This window comes from Neophocaena asiaeorientalis, unplaced genomic scaffold (genome assembly GCF_003031525.2).
Source record: "Neophocaena asiaeorientalis asiaeorientalis breed wild unplaced genomic scaffold, Neophocaena_asiaeorientalis_V1.1 scaffold917, whole genome shotgun sequence".
Lineage (NCBI taxonomy): Eukaryota > Metazoa > Chordata > Mammalia > Artiodactyla > Phocoenidae > Neophocaena > Neophocaena asiaeorientalis.
The window spans coordinates 214910-237783 of record NW_020173505.1 but is presented as its reverse complement, the minus strand read 5'-3'; the positions used below and the strand labels follow the sequence as shown (position 1 = coordinate 237783).

The window sequence follows — 22874 nt, the reverse complement described above, 5'->3', positions numbered from 1 at the left end:
TAAGCAAAATCCTATTCAATCATTAAAATTCAACTGAAGTATCACTTAATCCTGGAAGACTTCCCTGACATTCATCAGAGCATGCTGAGTTAGGTGTTCTTTCCCGGTGTCCCTAAATCACCAGGTGATGAGACTTTATTATCGTCATGTGTTAAAACTATGTTTAGATGTCTGTCTCCCATATAAATCAGTGATCTACTTCGGGACATTCGTGTCTTATTTGTCGGCCTATATAGGACACAGGATAGAACAAACACTCATTAAATAACAGTTCGGTGGACCATATATACAAGATTGTGACTCTGTGTCCTCTATTCCAACCTCTATCACCCCAACTTCAACAACTAGGGTCGTTTTGGACCCTTTTGAGAGTCCCTGAGGCCAAGAGTGAGTAAGGCTCTGAGTATGCTGGGGCCCAGGAGGGAAGAGTTCTGTGCTCTGAACTCATCTGGATTCTGGGAAAGGCAGCAGCAGCCAGTCTGGAGAGGCCCCCACTCAGGCCAAATGGTGTTCCTAAGAGAAGCCCCTTGTCACCTCACCGCGGTGGGCAGTGTGGAGTCAGAGCATCCTAGAGCTGCAAGGGACCTCGTTCACCACAGCCCCTGACCCCACCTTTTAGGGAGAAGGAGGAGGACACAAAGAGAGGCATGGAGAGGGGTAGAAGGCTCCCAGCCTCCAGAGCCCTCCAGCCAGTGACAGCCTGAGTCCTGCCCAGCCCAGAGCCAGGTACTGCCTCCCTTCAGCCCAGGTCTGGACCAGCCTTCCCTGTCCCTGAGTGCTTCCCAGAAGCCTGAGTTGCCACCCCACCTTTGTTCAGAGTCCCTTGCTTGTTTCTCTGGGCATATGCAGGGTGTGTGTGTATTTGTGTGTGTGTATGTATGTGTGTGTGTGTGTGTCTGTCTGTCTGTCTGTCTAGGCTCAGTTAGGATGAGGCCAGAAGCAGAAAAGAGGGGCTCTTGTCATTGCATTTCCCACTTGGCTATTTCCCCCAGGGTGGGGTTGGGGGAGGTGAGCCTGAGAGGCCAGGCTGGACAGAGCCTGCTGCAGTCCCAGGCAGCAAGTCTTGAGACCAAAGTACTGCCATGGGTGTCATTAGGAAAGAATGCAGAGGCAGTAGCAGCAGGGGCAACCTCTGGGCTGGAGAGGGCAGAACTCCGCAACTCCAAGTCCAGACAGACGGGCCCTGCAAAGGGAAACCAGACCTCCATGGGGTCTGGGGGGCGGTGCTGGAGAGGCGCTCAGAGGGCAGGGGGACTCTGTATCTGCCACAGAAGTACAGCCTCACCAGGGAGCAGGAATCCCTGAACCAGAAACCCACCCTGGGCTTCCTCAGATCCCCCAGAGAAAGGCCACACCCCTGAAGACTGTTGTCATGGCAGCAGCTGCCAGGGCTGACTGCCTTCCCCTTTTCCTGTATGGCTGCCCTGCCTGCCTTCTGGGACCTTCGGCTCCTGTTCCCTGAAAAGGCCTGTGCTGCCCACCCTGGCTGCATGTAAACGTTGCTGGAGCCTATTTCTCTGTAAGCAGCTTTCAATAAGGGAAGATCCCTGTAACATATTCTGAAAACCTCTAGAAGGTGAGATGTGGGGAGCAAGTCCCTCCTGAATCATATAAGCCAGTCAAGGAATCTAGTAAGAATAACCAGAAGTCCACAGATGTGTGTTCCAGGGCCAGTCTCTTTCTTGGCTTGCTAGATGAACTTAGCAATATATTTAATCTTTCTCTATTTTTTCATCTGTAAATGAGATTAAAAGCAGATTTATAAAATTGTGTCCATATAGTATTTATAAATATAGATTTATAAATTTTCAGTCTGGTCTGAATTCAGGAAGGTCACCAGGTCAGAGTGATTGGCCAGAGACAACCTGGAAACTAACCCCATCATCATAAAACTCGACACTGCGAGACATGTGGCACAGCAGTCCTCCTGGGTTCCCTTACCCTGCTGCTCTCCACACAGCTGCCCCTTCCCAATAAATTCTCTTGCTTTGTCAGCACGTGTGTCTCCTTGGGCAATTCATTTCCGAGCGTTAGACAAGAGCCCACTCTCGGCCCTGGAAGGGGTCCCCCCTCCTGCAACAAATGGCGACTCTGGTGGGGCCTCTTCTTCACTACGACTGACATTCTCACCACTCGGGGTACTCGGGAACTGGCTCGCCCGGTGATGAACCAGACCCAGCAGCTGCAACTGGGACCCTTTTGTTCCTGGTCTCCTCCTGATGCGGATGACTGGCCAGAGTGCCCTGACCGGATAAGGAACAAGAGATGTTACTGACCTCTTTCCCCTTTCCTCTCCCTTTCCTCTTTTCAACCCCTCCTATCCTACTCTTTTTTCTTCTGTCCCCGTCCTGGACGCAGGAGTCTGGCTTAAGGGCCTCAGCCTGATCTGCGGGTCGGAGCCTGATCACCTACGGTGGGCAGAGAACTCAAATTCTGGTTCTGGTCTCTGGTTTCTGCTAGGGCTGAGTTCCTGTCCTCCCATCCTGGAAGCACAGGGAAAAGTCCCATAATGCCTGGGTGCCTGCAGTTGGCAGGAGACGTCCGTAAGGCCACCCCTTTTGTTCCCCCTTTCCTGGCCTCCTTTCCTACCATTGAAATCTTTGAAGACCTGAGATATTTCCCCTTACTCTGTTAGTACTCGGATCTGAAGTTCTGTGTCTCTGTAGGAGCTTTTCTGAGAGACTGCAATCTTGTATTTAAGGGAGTGTCTGATTAGTACAGCCAGGCCTGTGTTTTATACTTTGTGTTCTGTGTTATGATTTGTGATGGCCATTCTGCCTTGTGAAATGGGATAACATTGTGTGGCCACGTGTAGACTCCAGAGAAAGCTGGTTTAGGTAAAACTCTTGAGAACTGGTTCCAAAACTGGTTCTCTTTGCATATACAGTTAGTAAAAGCAAGCTTGATCAAACGTCTTTTCAGAATTCTGACCCTGCGGGAACAAGTCCTACTAGGAGAACTTGATTTTCTCTCCCTGTGCCTTCAAGACCAGGGATCGCAGGAACACTTCTCTAGACTACCTCTAATTCCTGAGACTGAGGGACAAATGGGAAGAAGCCTTTAAAAATTTTACTTATTCCAACTGTTATTTATAAACTAGTGAATTTTATATTGTGATATCTGATTCATGACTAAGTTTAGAAAATGAAGCTACATGTCTCGTTGTGTCTGTCTATATATATATATGTCTCAGTATGTGTCTTTGTCTTTGGATAATATTGCTGAGGTTAATTTGTAAATGAGCTCTATTTAATTGGCTTAAAGAAAAGTAAGCACTTACAAATCAAACAATTCTAAATACAAGAGAGATTAAGCTAAATGAATTTCAGGTTCACGTGAACAGGGAAATATTCAGTATTAAGTTAATACCTGGTATTAATGTTTAAGTTTGTTGATCTAATTAATATAAACATGTCTTTAGAGTCACCAACATTAAGTGTAATACCTTTACTGTGCCTAGGTTTAATATAAGCTAAATAAAATCTTTTTATATCTGTTACAAATTTGTCAGCAAGGAAAGTAACTCGATGTGAAGAAACTTTTAAGGAAAGAAAATGCAAATGAGCAAAGAGTTTTGGGTGAACTTTTAGGAATGTCTACTTGAGGATGATCTCTCCAGATATTTGGTAATGTGAAATTTTAGAGTTGAGTTAAATTAAGCTAAATGATGGGAGTTTGTTGAATAGCTGGGTATTTCCCAAATAAAGTAAGATACTGAGACATCAGTTACTAAACAGAGAAACTAAATGTATTTAGGACTATTAATGAATATGTTTGGTGCAACCCTGAGATGTTCTCTATAAGAAAGCAAATGTTTTTAGAAATTATCACTGGTATTTATGTTCACTAATCTACAGAATGCTAATGTAAAAGACAGTTCATAATTGCTTACTTCTTAGTTTTCACAAGAAATTAAGGTTTTAAGAGCAGAGGATTCTAATTTAAACATGTAATTAAAGATAATAGAAATAGCCCTCCCCGGCGCTGCCAGCCCCGCGCCTGTCCCCAGCCCACGGCTCGGGACCCTATGCCTGTGTCCATCACTCCGTGCGGAACCGCCGCCGGCATGTCGGACAAGCTGCCTTACAAAGTCGCTGACATCAGCCTGGCCGCCTGGGGACACAAGGCCCTGGACCTCGCAGAGAATGAGATGCCGGGCCTGATGCGCATGAGGGAGATGTACTCGGCCTCCAAACCACTGAAGGGCGCCCTCACTGCTGGCTGCCTGCACATGACCGTGGAGACAGCTGTCCTCACTGAGCCCCTCACTGCCCTGGGTGCTGAGGTGCGATGGTCCAGCTGCAGTATCTTCTCCACCCAGGACCATGCAGCAGCTGCCATTGTCAAGGCTGGCATTCCAGTGTACGCCTGGAAGGGTGAAGCGGACGAGGAGTATCTGTGGTGCACTGAGCAGACGCTGTACTTCAAGGACGGGCCCCTCAACATGATTCTGGACGATGGCGGTGACCTCACCAACCTCATCCACACCAAGTACCCACAGCTCCTGTCAGGCATCCGAGGCATCTCCGAAGAGACCAGAACGGGGGTCCACAACCTGTACAAGATGATGGCCAATGGGATCCTGAAGGTGCCTGCCATCAACGTCAATGACTCGTCACCAAGAGCAAGTCTGACAACCTCTATGGCTGACGGGAGTCCCTCATAGATGGCATCCAGCGGGCCACAGACATGATGATTGCGGGCAAGGTGGCAGTGGTAGTGGGCTATGGCGACGTGGGCAAGGGCTGTGCCCAGGCCCTGAGGGGCTTCGGGGCCTGCGTCATCATCACGGAGACTGACCCCATCAACGCGCTTCAGGCTGCCATGGAGGGCTATGAGGTGACCATCATGGATGAGGCCTGTCAGGAGGGCAACATCTTTGTCACCACCACAGACTGTATTGACATCATCCTCGGCCGGCACTTTGAACAGATGAAAGATGACGCCATTGTGTGTAACATCGGACACTTTGACATGGAGATTGACGTCAAGTGGCTGAACGAGAACACTGTGGAGGTGAACATCAAGCCCCAGGTGGACCGCTACTTGTTGAAGAATGGGTGCCGCATCATCATTCTGGCTGAGGGCCGGGTGGTCAACCTGGGCTGCGCCATGGGCCACCCCAGCTTCATGATGAGCAACTCTTTCACCAACCAGGTGCTGGTGCAGATTGAGCTGTGGACCCACCCAGACAAGTATCCCATTGGGGTCCACTTCCTGCCCAAGAAGCTGGATGAAGCAGTGGCTGAAGCCCACCTGGGAAAGCTGAATGTGAAGCTGACCAAGCTGACTGAGAAGCAGGCCAGTACTTGGGCATGTACTGTGATGGCCCCTTCAAACCTGATCACTACCGCTATTGAGAACCAGGCCTGCCCTTTGCCTTCCAGCTGCTGTCCTTGCCTGGGTCCCACCTCTCCTCCCCAAGAGCAAATGGCACCACCTTTGAGATTGGTTTGATAATGTTCCCCATCAACTCCCTGGGGCTAGTCAGTCTTTGGCCTCTGCTGCATCCCTCATACTGTTCCAAGTGTGGCAGGGGGAATTGAGAAGTCCCTCCTCAAGCCCTGATCATGATAGAGATACATGGGAGTTACCCACAGGGAACCATGAGCTCAGGGGTTTTGGAACTGCTCAGTCAGTCAGTCCTTCCTTAGGCTGGAAGTTGGCAGTGGTGTTCACAAAGCCCATGCACTTTACCATCCAGGCCCTCACTTAGCCTATGGACTTTACACCCATGTTCTTGGTTTACAGGTTCATTGGTTCCTCAGCCCATGACAGATGAGAAGGAGGTATGTCAAAGGGTGTGGAGGAACTGTTGGAGTTTGAATGCTCCTGAGAGCCCGGCTTAGTGCTTGGCATTCTCTTAAACCTCAGAACAATGAGGTTGGTACTTTTAGTCCCTGTTTTACAGGGGTTGGAATATATTGTCAAGGGATAGCCAAGAAAGGACGAGAGAAGTGACAGCCAGAGGTTGAGAGGGGCCAGAGAAACATAAAAGTGCATTGTAACTTGATGTTCCCATCACAACTCTGGGTCAAAAAGAGATTAATTTGGTTTATAATGTTAAAAGAGAGCAAGAAGGTGGGTTAATAAAAATGTTGGTGCCTAAAAAAAAGATAATAGAAATAAGAAGACAACATTTCAGTATACAATAGGAAAGTAGGATGTATGTTTTCAGTAAAGAAGGTATGAGGAATGGAGTTGCATTTTATTAAGGGAAAAGGAAGTAGGTTTGACTTAGGGCTGGCTGTTTCTGAATGGAAAAATAAAGTGATGGATACAGAAAGTGATGAAAAGGTTTGTGGAAAGTGGATCCTGAGAATAGCTTTGTGCATGGTCAGGACTGACTGAGTTTAAAATAAATTTGATTGAGTAAATGAACAGTTTTTCTTTTTTGGCTGCGTTGGGTCTTCGTTGCTGCACGCGGGCTTTCTCTAGTTGCGGTGAGCGGGGGCTACTCTTTGTTGCAGTGCGCAGGCTTCTCATTGCGGTGGCTTCTCTTGTTGAGGAGCACAGGCCCTAGGACACATAGGCTTCAGTAGTTGTGGCACGTGGGCTCAGTAGTTGTGGCTCGCAGGCCCTAAAGCACAGGCTCAGTAGCTGTGGTGCACGGGCTTAGTTGCTGCATAGCATGTGGGATCTTCCCAGACCAGGGCTCAAACCTGTGTCCTCTGCGTTGGCAGGCAGATTCTTAACCACTGTGCCACCAGGGAAGTCCCAAGTAAGTGAATTTTAAAGGTAAGCTGGTACAAAACTTGAATTTGGCTTTTCTCTCTGTTAAGAGGACAAGTTTTCTTAAGATGTTGAACTGCCTTTGATAACAGATTTTGAGTTTCTTTACCTTTTAAGTGATCTGTTCTATATTTGCCTTTGAAATCTTTTATTGTTACTTTGGCTAAGTGAATAACTGTTGTTTCACAGTGACCTATGATCCTATCTGATTGAGTGTTCTAAACCCTTTTGATATTTCTTGACAAAACTTCCTAAATCAAATTCTAATGAAGTTCTTTTGACCTCTAGCTAACTTTGGGATGCTTCAGAGGGCCCCTGAAACATCCTAATGAGAGATATTAAGCTAATTTGGTTCATTTGGTAGGTTAAGTTACATGGGAAGTATTATCAAATAAGTAATAAACCTTAGGTTATATTGTATGGTAAATGTTACTAATATAGATATTCTAGAGGTTATATGGAGTTCCTAAAAATCTGATATGTCCTGGTAAAATGTTATCAGTCATAACTCTAGTTATTATCTGAAAGTGTTGCATGTCACAGCAGTAACCAAGTTACTTTGTCAATTGCATTGTAATCAGATTTAAACGTGCCTTCTTAAGTCTTTTGTCATTATAGACAGTTATGATTTCACTCTGATGCCTTTGCAAAAATGCTTCCTCTTCAAGAAGATTTATAGAAAGGACTTTTGGATAAATACTAGTTTCTGACTTTCAGACCATAATGCTGAACTGGGTAAGAAACTGAAGAATTCTAATGGGAAACTTGATGGCTTCATAAAGCTGTCAACAAAAAGGATTAATTACATAGGGCTGAGTGAACTGGTGAATATGGTTATAATTTTTATGGTTTCTATCTGAAAAATTAGTGGTTTAAATCTGTGTTTTCCAGGTATAAAGAAAACCTTCCCCTTAAACTAATTATGACTTACAATAATTTGGTAAATTATACCTTTGTAAGCAGAATTGAAACATTTATATTGTCTCTCTATCTGCTTCCTCCAGAGATTGAAAACTCTTAGGTTCCCAGCAGCTTTATCAGATAAATTAGGAAGGCTACCTCACTAACAGGTACAGAAATCTCAAGGTATTTTGGGAACCTTGAAAAGGGAGGAATTCACCTAGATCTATTAGGCAAAATCTGTGATAAGCTCTTGGTGGGAATTTCCTAGCCCTGAGAGGTCTTTTAAAAATCCAGTCTGAGACTCCTTATAAATTTCTTCGGCACCATTCTAAGGTCATAAGTGGTATCTTCTGCATGTGCCCACGCTGGAACATTTTGATAAAACGCATGTCAAATGTGACTTGGCAGCCACTTTAGACACACAATGGAGTGTTGAATACATGCTGTTAAAGTACTTAGGTTTGATTTAGGTGAGATAAGAGACACTCTGGACAGTTAAGGAATGAGAACAGAAGATTCCTGAATAAAGAATCTAGTCTGAAAAAAAAAAAAAAAAAAAAAAAAAGTTCAGCAAGCAAAATGCCTATATGATCAATTATAGTTATATAAGTCATCAGGCCAAGTTGATTAGGACCAGAGTTATTTTGCAAACTAGTCTTAATTTGGCTATATTTTGTAAAAACGAGGGTAATTTTAGAGAGAAAAATTACATTTCAGTGAATATTAAATTCCAGTTTTGTTTATGGAGGTCTGTATTTACTAAGACTCACCTCCCAGATAGTTCCTTGCTGTTACGTTATATTAAGGTAAAGTTTAATTGAAGGACACGCTAAGTTTGTTTCTGAAGCTTATCTCAATAATCTATCTTTGGATGAAGATCAGATGCCCCATGACCTGCAACTAGGGGATTATGCATGCTGGAAAACAAATAACTTAAAGGACTTTCTCTACCCTGGGCAGAAGGACCCTTATCAGGTGCTCTTTAACTAGCTCAAGCACAGTGAAACTGAAGGGAATTGACTCTTGGATTAATTTCCACTCACAAAGGCCCCCCGCCCCCGCACTGGACTGGCCTGTAGAGAGGACGGTTTATCTCACAATAACCTTGAAACAGTGCTCAAACAGAGAAGAAACTACACTCATGCTAGGGTGAGAAGAAGACCACATCAGAAGTAGACAGCTTGCTCAAGATCCTCAACCTGACTCATACGATCATTTATAATGTTTTTTTGACTTCTTGGACCCTTGCATATGAATCAAATGTTTTCCTATCATGAGCACGATCCTATGCTAGTTTTAAAAATCAATCCAATTGTTCGGTTTGTGGCCAATTACATGTATCTAGTACTTCTGGGTTACCTTGGTGAATTTCTCCACTTCAAGGCTCTAACTGGCTGGCTCTGAGGAAGTTTACTTTAAAAGCAAAATTATAGTCATGTTCAGGTCACTACTGATATTACTAGGTGGAATCCCCTCACCTGGCCAATTAACAATGCCTGCTCTGACGCTGGCTATAAATATAAGTTTTCATCTATTACTCAGGCTCAATCAGAGCAACATGCAAAATTTCAGCCAAGGAATAAGACCTCCCACAATTATGGGATGGATTTATGTAGTTATGTAACACCAGACTATGGTAATTAAGGCTCCTATATGTTGGGAACAATTAAACCATACTAAGGATAATCAGTCTAGTAACACTAGGAAACTGGGCTGGGTGCCTTATGGACAATGCCAATATATAACTTCTCTTAAAGATAAGCATTGGTACAGAACAGACTAAGTCAGATGACCTAGGATATACTGGGCTGCACCTAATGGAAGTTCTTGACTTATGTTCTTGCTTATGACCTTACTAATCTGCTAGCTATATTGTTTTTTTATACTGCCTGTTTTACAAAATTGTTGTTTCTTGCATTACCAAATGTGTGACTGAGCCTCTGATAAAATGACTATAGTTCCATATAAGATCAATGATTTAATGGTGTAATTCTAGATATGGGAAAACAAGAGGGAATATTTTCCTGGACCATAAGAGACTAGTGAGACGGGTGGTCTGGAGACTAGTGGCACTGTTAATGAAGCCTAAGTCCAATAATAGCAGGACACTGAGTGGCCTATCAGTGAAATCTTCGCCAGACCTGGGAATAGGTATTCCTAGCACCGTGGGACGAAATGGTCATGAAATACCCCCCAAACCATGGTCAAATTTATGACCCTGAAGGGGCTCTGCCAACTGAAAATTGCCATCTGCCTCTGCAAGGGTTAAATCAATGGCCACTGCAGCCACTGACCTTCAACATCCCCTGAAAGGAATTCAGGGTGTAGATCAGGATGAGGCACTCTGTGCTCTGAGAAAACCTGGCAGAACAGGCCTTTAGCTAGTTAGATGTTTTCAGGAGAAGATCTTATGAGCCCAAATTCTTTCATCTTCTCATACCTAGAGAAACACTAACATCATTAACGGTGACATCTGCTTTGAATATTAAAAGTCAAAATGGAGTAGCTATGGTTTAGACACCCAATGAAATAACTAGGTAACATTATGGGTGTGATTTCAGACAAGTCCCTGTATTGCTAAGAACTTGAGTTTTCTGAGCTGTGTCAGAATTGGATGCCACCAGCCATTCTCAAAACAATGTCAGCTGGCAGCTGGTAACTGCAACCTTACTTTTTAAAGGTCTCATCTTGTAACTATTACATTTTTAGACAATGAAATTGCTTTAGATCATACATTAACAAACAGAAGAGACATGTATGTGACCAGTAGCACCTGTTATCTATGTGTTAATACCACATTAAAAGTTAAAACCTGCTTAGATAAAATTAGACAACTGGCTACCTGGCTACAAGTCTCCCCAAAGTGCTGGTCCGGATTAGACTTCAGGATTATTTTCCTGAAATGAAATGAGATTTATTTTTTCTATTAAAATTCCAGTTGTCTGGGCTTCCCTGGTGGCGCAGTGGTTGAGAGTCCGCCTGCCGATGCAGGGGACGCGGGTTTTCAAAAAAAAAAAAAAAAAAAAAAAAATTCCAGTTGTCACTCCTCCAACTACTTCTAATTGGGTCTGTTACACTAAAATGGCAGACCAAGGGAGTGAGATTTTAATCGTACAAGACTCAGATCCAGAACTCGGAACTCAGAAATATTTCTGATTCAGTGTCTATTTTCCAAATTGAGGCAGGACTATGCCCCATTTTAGCAGGAAGTGGCCAGAGCCGTCATCATCCAGTTCCCTGAATTGAAACTGAGCAGTACTCTGTGGGGCTCTGGAGTACAAATCCTTTCTGTGCCTCCTGTTTCTTGTTTGTAGGATTTAGACTTCATTCAGCCTCCTTCACCATCCCTGAATTCCAAAGGGCAGATTCAAACAGTTGCTAATCAGAGAAGGGAGGGGATACAGAAACAGGGGAGTCAAGTAGTGGTACAGCCTTGGGGTAGGCTTCTGGCTCCTCCTAAGGAGTATGCATAGCAATACCTTTGAGTTCTTCTGCAGGAACTAAGGCCCCCACCCAGGTGGAGGATGGTAACTTCAAGCTGAGTGCAAGATTCCTGGAGCACTGTCCTGTTACTTGGCCACCAACCAATCAGAAGAAAGTCACACATCCTGCAGATTTTGCCTTCCTTTTCTGGGTCCAGTGATGACCATCCAGTTAGACCTCCTGTTTGGCCCCTGTCTGTTTCATCTCCGACAGGGTTCAACAGTTTCAGGCTAAATTGTTGTTACCATGAGGGTGAATACTGGTTTTGGGCACAGAATACCTCGATTTAGATCAGGTAAAGAGAGACTTCTACTCTACTAGGCAGGACTATGCCCACTCTCAGCAGGAAATAGTTACAGAAGAAAGAGACCTCTGCCCCAATTCCCAAGAAGTATCTTGAGTATGAAGTCTCTCAGGGGGGAGTTGTTAGGGGAACCACTGACTGAAACTGCCTGCTCTGGCCAGGCCCAATAGTAACCACTTGCATGAGTTATCTTAAACAGGAGGCCCTGGTAAGGAGCACGGAATTAACAAGGCACCACCAACTGGAAGAATTCGGGAAAGGTCAAAAGGAGACAGGAGACGCCAGTCCATATGTCCTCCCGGAATCGTTCGCACTGGGATCCATCTTGGCTGAGCGATGCAAACGCCACCAGGAAGGACCCTGAGTCAGAATGATTGGCCAGAGACAACCGGGAAAAACTAATCCCATCACCATAAAACCCGAGACTGCGAGCCATGTGGCAGAGAAGTCCTCCTGGGTTCCCTTACCCTCCTGTTCTCCACCTAGGCGCCCCTTCCCAATAAAAGTCTCTTGCTTTGTCAGCACGTGTGTCTCCTCGGACAATTCTTTTCCGAGTGTTAGATAAGAGCCCACTCTTGGGCCCTGGAAGGCATCCCCCTTCCTGCAACAGTGAGATGGAGGTGGGCATGTCTGGGATCAAGCTAAGGGGAAGCTGACCTGGAATTACATTTAGTTTGGGTTTAATTGGATCATTTGTTCATGTGTTTCTCAGTCACTTCCATGTATGATTAAGTAGTTACTAGTAAGATTTCACAGGGTAGTGAGTAGAAGCGCTAGGATTCAAACTAGGGTTGTCTGATTCTAATGCTAATGAACTAATGCTACACTCTATTGCCTTTCATATGTTTAGGGAACCATGAACAAATTTTACAGCTCAAATTAATACCATGGTGGTTTAACACCAGCTACTTGCCAGCATTTGATGCTATTTCCCACTTCATTACCTGATTCCAAGATACTTCTTTTAGTCTTGGCTCCCATTGCTGCCCTATAAGTACGTACGATATGATTTCTCAAAAATGCACTCCTGGTCTTTTGCTACACCGACCACATGTATGGTTTTGACCAATCACATCCACACAGGTTCATATTAATTTCTTGGTGATGTGGCATGAAATACTGACATTGACTAAGATACCTTAAAACTCAAAATCACTACTACAATGAGGACTGTGGGGGAGGACAAATAATTTTCCTTCTACCCTTCTAGGTTCTTGGCTGAGACCCTCCTGTAATAAAGAACAGATTAATAAGAGAAAAACAAACACATTTAATAACACATATAGGGACTTCCCTTGTGGTGCAGTGGTTAAGACTCTGCACTCCCAATGCAAGGGGCCTGGGTTTGATCCCTGGTCAGGGATCTAGATCCCGCGTGCTGTAACTAAAAGCCCGCGTGCCACAAGTAAAGATCCCGCATGCTGCAACGAAGATCTTGCACACGGCAATGAAGATCCTGCGTGCTGCAACTAAGACTGGGTGCAGCCAAATAAATAAATACATATATTTAAAAAAAATAACATGTATACAGAGGAGAGACCCAGCAAAACTGAGTAACTCCCCAAAATAGCCCAAGACACCACTTTAAATATCATCTTCTTCTAAAGACAAAGGATGTTGCTGGGGGGTGGGTGGGTGGCCAGTTCTGGGAGGTGACCAGGAAAAGCACAGTAAACAAGAGTAAGGTTGTTATGCAGATTTGAGTCGTTGCCTTCTCCATTGATAAGAGTTTCTAGAGATTTAGTCATCCTTCTCTTCCAGGCACTGAGAGGGAGACACCCCTACAAATGGAGATTTCCCTTATAAATGTAAATCTCTCTTACAAAAGCGTAATTTACCAGTTTTCTGAGTTTCTGCTAGTGAAACCGTGCATCTCAGATTGGGACTTGAACCCATGTGCTGGGACTTGAACCCAGCTAAACCCCAGATTGGGACTTGAACCCAGCCAAAACCCAGATTGGAACTTGAACCCACGGTCTTTTAACTGAGATCACACACCTGGTCTCAGGACTTAATGAAGCTCAGGTTCTTGATGTCTCATCGCAGAAAGAATTCAGTGAGAGACAAAGTGATAAGTAAGAAATGGATTTATTTAGAGAGAAACACACTCCACAGACAGTGTGGGCCATCTCAGAGGCAAAAACGGCCCCAGAGTATGGGGTTGTTGGTTTTTATAGGGGTTGGTAATTTCATAGGCTAATGAGTGGGAGGAGTATTCCAGGTATTTTGGGGAAGAGGTAGGGATTTCCAGGAGTTGGGCCACTGCCCACTTTTTAACATTTATGGTTGGCCTTGGAATTGTCATGGCGCCTGTGGGTGTGTCATTTAGCATGCTGATGTGCTACAATAAGCGTATACTGAGGCTCAAGGTCTAGTGGAAGTCTCGTCTGCCATCTTGGACCTAGCTGGTTCTAACCATTTATGTCGTGTCTATGTCATTCTTTTAAAGGTTGTGTCCTGCCCCCTTCCCTCCTGTTTCACTAGGTCTGGGTTTCTTAAAAATAATCAGCCTAAAATAATCTTTATGCCCAGGAGGCATATTTTGGGGTGGCAAGTTCTGCTCCTCTTCAGGACACTGACATCAAACTGGTTTGTAAGTGTCATTATTAAGACTATTTAAGATAAGAATCTGCACAAGAAAACTTAAATCGTAAGCCCATATAAGAAAGAAACTTGACAGAGTTAGACAGCAGTTTACTCAAATTTGATAATACTAAAAATTCACCCATCACTAATAATAAGTTGTAAAGCTGAAACTTTTATCAACAACAATAATAAAAATAATAAATTGATTAACCATGCAAAGGAAAGATTGAATTATCTTTACATTTTCTCTAGGAAAAATATTACACAGACATATGAAGAGAGAATCAAAGAGTTTATAATAAAAAAAATTGTAGGGAAAATATCATAGAGGTGTGCCAGGCAGTAATTAATAAAAATATTGTTTGTATGGAAATTGGGATGTTTTGTATATGCCAGCTGTTCAAATTTCATGATTTCTCATTATAAATAAATATTAACTTTGGCACCTAATTGCCTGCATTGCCCATAAATTTTTAATGTCCTTTTACTTAAAGAGGGTCCCCTGAATCTTAAGTTTCAGGCCTCACAACCTAGATTTGTCCCTGAGATGGTAAGAAGTAGTATGAAATTTTGGTTGCAATTGGAAAGGGTTAACAGGGATGTGGATGTGGTAGAGAACTAGGAAACAGAGCAATTGTGGAGGTTAAATTAATAATAATCTTGAAGACCATGACATGTGACCAGCTTTTAAAATCTGAAATTCCAAGTTGGTATTATGAAATTATGTGACCTCAGAGGCTGACTTCATGGACCAGCCCCCCAAACACACACACAGGGGCCCCTCCCAAGAAGAGCCTCCAGCTGCTCTGTACATTTCAAACTTCCAAAAATGTAGCTGCCTAAAGGATCTATATTTGTATTAACACTGAGCAGGGAAAACAGGTGGCTGGGTTGTTTGCTTATTCCCCCACACACTTGAATCTACCTCTTGCTTCCCAAATGACAATAGATAGCTCTTTTCTATTTTCTAATGGTAAACAGGACATAGGCTGATAGTAATAATGGTAATGATAATAATAACTACAAGGCACAGAACTGACAAATGTTAAAAAGAACTAGTAAAAATCTCTCACTCCCATCCTTATTTCCTGAACCCCATTTCAGTGCCTGGACAGGACTGCAAGGGAAATGGTAGACCTTCGGGTCTTGGGGGAGGGGAGGTGGAGAATCTAGGGAGCAGGGGGGCGGGGGAAGGAGACACAGATCGACTAACAGCCAGGGGCTGATCCTCTCTGATAATCTGAGAAAGGCGCATAGAAATTCCAAGGAGATGATACACTTTTCCAGTTTCTGGCCAAGGCTGAAAAGATTGTCAAGTGGGGCAGGGAGGAACAACCCGGCTCCTGCTGCAGTGCTGTTGGGAGAGTTAATTGGGGACCTGAACTCACTATTAACATGGGCCTCGCTGGACAAAGGGCTGACGTGAACTTCAGTCACTGTGTAGTCTGAGTCCTCTTTCCCCCGCCTGAGCACCATCTCCCTCTTACCTTGGAGGCAGGCGAGCGCTCTTCTGGACACTAGACCAGAGGAAGTGACTACCACCTGCCGGGGATCTGAGCAGGTTTGAAAGAGCAGAGGCTATCCGAAGGCGACAGCGAACACCATTGCGGGTCCAGGACTGCATTGCCTATGCTCCTTTCCTGCCCCTGCTCCGGTCCATTTTGGGGCAAAAAAAATGGTGGGCTTGGGGGAGGGATCTGGGAAGGGGGCGGCGGTCACGTTTGAGTACCAGCTCCCTATTGCATTGAAAGCAGGCTGGCCTCTGGCCCAGAAAAAGAGGAGGAGGAGGAAAACACCAGGGTTCCCTGGAAGTGGAAGTGCAGGTGGGAGCCACCTGCAAACCACTGGAAAGGAAAGGGGTGTGGGGTGTGGGGTGGGAAGCGGACCCCGTATTGCAGTTTTCACCCCACATCCACGCCTTCTATCCATTTTGATTCAGTAAATGGTGGGCAATGGGAATGCTGCGGAGGTGGGCGGGAACCCTGCGTGGGTGCAAGCATCCTATTGCGGAGGATGTGGGCGGGTCGAGGGAAAGATGGAGAGAGGTAAGCACCCCGGATACCTGCATCCTAACATGCCACACTAGAAGTTTAGCAATATCTGTGTGGAGTTCTGGATTTTTAATTTTTCCTTTCTGTTTGCGTCTTCTGTTTTTCCAAGCACCTGGGTAACAAATATTATTATAAGGTTAAAAAAATTAAAAAGTATAAAATTCAAAAGGAGTTGTCAAATCAGCTGATAATTGAGTAGTTCTCTCCTATCATCACTAATCCATGTCTGTCCCCCAATATATTTTTGCCACAAAATATGTATTTTAACGTTTCACAGGTGATTCTATTGCATCCTAAACTTTGAGAGCCATCGCTGTTTGTCAGGTTAGGCTAAGCTTATGCTGGGGTAACAACCCTCAAAGTTCAGCGGCTTAACATAGTAAAGGTTTAGTTTTAGCACGCAATAAGTGCCCAACAAGTGTTGGTGAAGGTCAGGGGTGAGGGGGCTCTGCTTCCTATCTGTCAGGGACCCCAGCTGACAGAGGCTCCACAGCCTGGAACATCGCTGGTCACTGTGGCAAAGGGAGAGTGTCATAGAAATCGCTTATTCTTCTAAAGTCACTGTAGTCTAGAAGTAACATAAGTCACTGCTCTGCACAGCTGACTGGCCAAAACTAGTAGCGTAGCCTCACCTAATGGCAAGGGGCTGAGGGTGCTGTGGGACTAGGAAGCATAGTTTTGTGTGTGCAGAGGCAGTATATACTATAAAGTGAGAAAAATAAACTAAAAGAAAATATTCATAGAAATTCCAGGGGGAGTGCCTTTTTAAAGCACTAAAACAAAAAATTGAAAATTGTAAAGAAAAAGTGACAAGTATAATTAAGTTTCTATGGAGCAAAGTAAGAATGAATGTACCCTTGGCTTTTTGTTTTCTCAGTGGTGTTATTTTGGGGGAATCTTCAGACCATTCTTTAAGGTTATGGTAGCCTAATGGATGCTGATTGGGCTGGATTCTGGCTGGAGTGATGAGGGTTCCAGCAACTCACTTGCCAGTTCTATAGGACGGGATGAATCTAGCCCGCTGGGTGCTCTGAGGCATGACACTGGGGCAGGATGTGGAAAGGCTCCCCCAAGGCACACTCTCCAGGGTGGTCTGACTTTGGTTTCTCTTCTCCAGTCTGAGCAGGCACCAGACTTCTTCTAGGTTGATGGCCAGGCTGTCCTGGACATACACACCAGGAGGACAACGACTGTCCCATTGCAGGTCAGAGCACTTTGCCTCTCTTTCCTTTTCCCTGTCTCTTTTGGGGAACCTTTTATAGGGGAGGAGATAAAGCCCAAGGATTCCCAAGTGGAAACATTGGTCTGAACAGTCTTTGAGCAAACAGATGTCTGACCTGGCTGGGCCTGACCAGGTAACTTGGGGCTGAAGCAGAAGGGGCTGGCCCTTCTGTCAGAGTCCAGTGAAGTAGCCCCCTTGAAATGGGGTTAGACCTCAGACACGACCTCACCCATCCCTCTCCCACTCACGTTGCTCAGATTCCCAGAAGGGCCTCAGATGTGCCCTGGCCTGTTTGGCTGGTTCTGTGGTGACTTTAGGTCTGTGTGTGCCTGGTGCGGCGCTTCTGATGTCTGTGTCAGCCCAGGCCCAGAGGCACGGGAGCCCCCAGGTAAAGGGAGCTTCAAAGGCATGTGGTCTCACAGCTCAAGAGAAAAGGGGTGGCACCTCCTGTGTGAACACCCCTATGCACTGCAGGCCTAGCCCACGACTTTGAGGTCAGGGTAGTCAGACTGTGGATTGGTATGAAGATGTTTTGGAGGCATTGATGTTGGAGGGTCAGCAACATCCAGAGCCTGGTTCTCTGGCCCCCTCACCACTTCCCTACCTGCACAGAAGGCTGATATCCCCATCACGTGTCCAAGAAGCTACTTGCCTGGCCAACTCCAGAGCAGAAAGCGTTGAGGGTCCAGGACCCTGGATAGAGCTGTCTGCTAAGCAGGATGCCCAAGCCCTTGGGAGACAGTGCCTGGGAGTGGGAGCCCCTCTGGTGAGGCAGGGTGGAGGGGTCAGGTTCAGGGTTCTTGCAAAACACTCAGGTGCCAGAAGGTATGTGGACGACTGCCAGGAAAAAGTCACCGGGTCTGTGGTGGCCATGGAGTCACATAGCTCAGATATTTCCTCAAAAGAACCTTTGGATCTCCCCTGACATTCACACTAAGGCCACATTTTACCCAGATTGCTCCCATAGCCTAACTGAGCACAGTTGGGCAGCCAGAGCCAGGCCGTTTCTACTCTTTGGATTCCCTTAATCTTTGCCCGTCCTCCCCACTGGCCTGGTACAGACATTCTTTTTTTTAAAAATAAATTTATTTATTTATTTATGGTTGCGTTGGGTCTTCCTTGCTGCACACGGGCTTTCTCTAGTTGCAGCAAACGGGGCCTATTTGTTGTGGCATGTGGGCCTCTCATTGTAGTAGCTTCTCTTGTTGCGGTGGCTTCTCTTGTTGTAGAGCACGGGCTCTAGGCTCATGGGCTTCAGTAGTTGTGGCATGTGGGCTCAGTAGTTGTGGCTCATGGGCTCTAGAGCACAGGCTCAGTAGTTGCGGCACATGGGCTTAGTTGCTCTGCGGCATGTGGGATCTTCCCGGATCAGGGCTCGAACCCGTGTCCCCTGCATTGGTGGGCAGATTCTTAACCATTTCGCCACCAGGGAAGTCCCCAGACTTTCTTATTGCACCACAGTCTGAGGCTCTTCCTGCCTAGTCTGCCTTCCTTCCCTCTCTTCTTTCACAGGTGTGAGATGTGCATCACAGTCTGAAGGCTTTCCCCATGTCTTCCAGGTCCCTCCTCTTTTATTTTTCATAAGTGCTCCCCCAATAAATCTCTAATGTTGCCTAATCTTGTCTTGGCATTTGCTTCTAGGAAGGCCTGAACTGGTACATAGGCTCAGGGTACTTTCACAGATGAGAGCTCACGTTTCACATTTCTCAATAGCTGTACTGTTTTTCAGAGAGGCAGGGTAGTATAGTAGTTAAGAGCCTGACTAACTGGGTTCAAGTCCCAGGTCTATTATTTTTAGCTGTGTGTCCTTGGCCTCTGTGCCCCTTTTCTAAAACTGAGATAATCACATTACTTCCTGTTAGGATTGTTGTGAGATTTATATGAATGATTTTTATACAGACCACTTAGTATCTCACATATATTAAATAATATCAGCTATTTTACCATCTTTGGTAGATGAAGGCAGAAGAGGGGAAGGATCTTACCAGGTCCTGTAGCTACTGATGAGCTTGGGTCTGGAACTCTCAGTCTTAAGGTTCTACAGCTCTAAGTACATATGCTTTACTGATTTTTAACCTAGAAGCTAAAATTAAGGTTTAGGAAAACACATGAACCAGTTAAATGGCATGATGATTGTGACTCCTACCTTCAACTCCATTGGGTGAGTAACTCCCAAAGTGAGAATGGTATGATAATATTGTCCCTTTTCCTATATTGTATCCATCAGACAACTTATTCTGGAATACAGAAATGGCACTGAAGACCATAACTGTGATCCCTCTTCTTGTTGTTACATATACCAAATACTCTTTATGGTAGAGTGTGTCACAGGCATATTTTTCAAGGAAGGGAAGAGGCAGAGTGGGAAGGGAACTAACATTTTCATGAGTGCTCACTAAGGGCCAGATGCAGTGTTTGGTGTTTTGGGTTGATTCTCTCTTTAATCCCCATAACAGTCCTGTGAGGTAGGTAGCAGTATTTCCCTTACATGAAGAAGAAACAACTCCGAGAGGTTAGGTGTATTTTCCAAGGCCCTTAATCTAGTAAATTATAGAGTTTATATTCTAACCTAGGTTTTGTTATACTGCAAAGCCCATACCCTACCTTTTAAAAATTTTTAAACGTTAGATGGTGACCTTCCAGGACTGGGGGATTTATTGGTTTAAATTTGCATGACAGCATTAAAATTTGAGTTTTCTCATAAGCAACCAAGATATAATAGATATGAAATTCTAAAACCAGGTTTTCAAAGGAAATAACCAAGCAGCTCTAAAACTTAAAAGGATTAAAAGGTTTAAGAGAGAGGAGATATGGAGAAAGAATTTTTCTGAGGATTTCTTTGGAGTGGGCTTCCAAGGGGGAAGAGTTCCGGTGCTTTGCCCTTTACCCCAAGGCTTTAACTGGACCCCTTGAAGCTTGATATGTAGCTCCTGGAGTTTGGAGGCACAGTGAAATGGGATCTGACTCCAGCATAAGAAATCTGATGGGCTAGAGAATGGGGAGAATAGGGAAAGAGAAGAAACCCAGCACATCCTTTCCCCACAAAGTGGGAGCCCCACCAGAAGTTGGTGCTAGCTAAGGGAGGAGAGATTTAACTCTGAATCGAGTTCAAAGGCTCCTTTATTATTTGGGACTATGGGTTCTAATCACTGAAATGAGGCTCAAGTTGTGATTTAAAGTGACTGTAGAGCTCTTTGGAGTGAGCTACAAAGCCATGGGGCCTGGGAAAAACTTTTGCTACACTAGCTTTCTTTTGACTAGTATTTGCCTGGTATATATTTTTCCATCTTTTTATTTTGAATTTTTCTGGATAATTTTAAGAGTATCTCTGAGAAAAAGCATGGAACTGGATTCTGTGCCTGGAAAATAAATCCAATCTGAGGTTTTATTCCTGTTGAGTTTAATCCGTGTATCTTTATTTTGATTATTGGCATACTGTAGCTACACTTATTTCTACCTTCCTACTTTGTGTTTTCTGTTTATAATGTTTGTTCTTTTTTGTTTGTTTTTGTTCTTGTTTTGCAGTACGCAGGCCTCTCACTGTTGTGGCCTCTCCCATTGCGGAGCACAGGCTCCGGACGCGCAGGTTCCGGACGCGCAGGTTCCGGACGCGCAGGCTCAGTGGCCATGGCTCATGGGCCCAGCTGCTCCGTGGCATGTGGGATCTTCCCGGACCGGGGCACGAACCCGTGTGCCCTGCATCGGCAGGCGGACTCTCAACCACTGCGCCACCAGGGAAGCCCTATAATGTTTGCTCTATGCATCCTTCCCCTCCTCTCCTTTCCTGCCTTCTGCTGGACCAATGGAGTTTTCTTTGGAATTTTGGTATTTACACATTCTGTTTTTTTAAATTAATTTATTTTTGGCTGCGTTGGGTCTTTGTCACTGTGCGTGGGCTTTCTCTAGCTGCAGCGAGCTGGGGCTACTCTTCCTTGCGGTGCATGAGCTTCTCATTGTGGTGGCTTCTGTTGCAGAGCACGGGCTCTAGGTGCACAGGCTTCCGTAGTTGTGGCTCATGGGCTCTAGAGCGCAGGCTCAGTAGTCGTGGCACATGGGCTTAGTTGCTCCGTGGCATGTGGGATCTTCCCCAGACCAGGGCTCGAACCTGTGTCCCCTGCACTGGCAGGCAGATTCTTAACCACTGCATCACCAGGGAAGCCCCTCTATTTTTAATCTTTTAGTGCTTGTCCTGAGATTTTTCTAAATTGATTATCTAACTTTTTAAATTTTTATTTATTTATTTTGGCTGTGCTGCGCGACTTGCAGGATCTTTTTTCCCCGACTAGGGATGGAACCCAGGCCCTTGGCAGCGAAACTGCAGAGTCCCAACTACTGGACTGCCAGGGAATTCTAACTTTGTATTTTTAAACAATCTAAACTGTCTCCAACTTCTATGTTCCTCCTTATTTAGACTTCTACATTTTGAAAGGTCTTTCGAAATATATATATACAGCTTCTGAAAACTGGCATTTCTATAAGCAAGCAAACTGTTAACCATTATTATAGTTCACAGTTCATGATGTATTTTAAAATATATTATCTCCTTTGATTCCAGTAAAAGCTCAGCTATATGTTACTTCATAATGAATTAGGAAGAAAAGAAAGAAGAGGAAACACCTGAAGACAAAAGAGCTCTTCAATTCTTTTTTTTTTTTTTTTTTGGCGGCACAGGCTCAGTGGCCATGGCTCACGGGCCCAGCCGCTCCGCGGCATGTGGGATCTTCCTGGACTGGGGCACGAACCTGTGTCCCCTGCATCGGCAGGCGGACTGTCAACCACTGCGCCACCAAGGAAGCCCTAAGAGCTCTTCAATTCTTAATGATATCTTTAAAAACTCTTAAGTCTGGGGAGCTCAGGTTGAGAACCACGGATCTTAGAAATATATTATTCACCCTTTTCTTTTGGGAAGTGAAAGAGGAGAGAGAATTATCATTTTTGAAAGTTTATTCTGTACCATAAAATTTTCTTAGGCAAGATAAGGCTTATATTTAATGGCTACCTTCTTTACTTTCTAGGTGTTTTATGGGTGTCATGAGAGTTATTTCACAACCTGCTTCCGTTGTTAAATCTACATACATCCTCCTGAATGGAAAACGACTTATTTTTCTTGTTAATGATAGTGCTGAAAATAATAAATAACAATTATAACAGCATTTATTATGGAACCACCATGTTAGCTAGGTGCTGAATCTGATGCGGTAAATATATTCTCAAAACCACCCTTCAGTTTCAGAAGGGAAGCCTTTAGTCAGATGGCTAGATGAAACTACATCACCTGTGTAGTTTAAGAATAGAGAAACTTGCTAAATCAACAGAGATTTGGGTAGTAATTTGGATATACTTATTATAATTGCCTTCTTTTTTTTAATCAGTAGGATAGCCTGTTTAGGTCCTAATAAAGCACTTTAGGCCTCTCCTGAATATTCCTAAGGTGTTGCTTTAAAAAAATGACACAAGAAATCAGCTAAAATAAAAAGAAACTACCTACGAACCTAACTGGAAAATACTGGATTATTATTCATTGAGATATTAACTTGTGTATTGTGTGTTCTTATATTTTTTCTCTCCTCCCATTTTCCACAGAGATCCATGA

At 44.5% G+C, this 22874-nt stretch overlaps 1 pseudogene; it reads left to right on the top strand.

The window, feature by feature from the left end:
* Positions 1-4066: 4066 nt before the first annotated feature.
* Positions 4067-5570, top strand: LOC112401402 (adenosylhomocysteinase pseudogene; annotated as a pseudogene).
* Positions 5571-22874: the final 17304 nt, after the last annotated feature.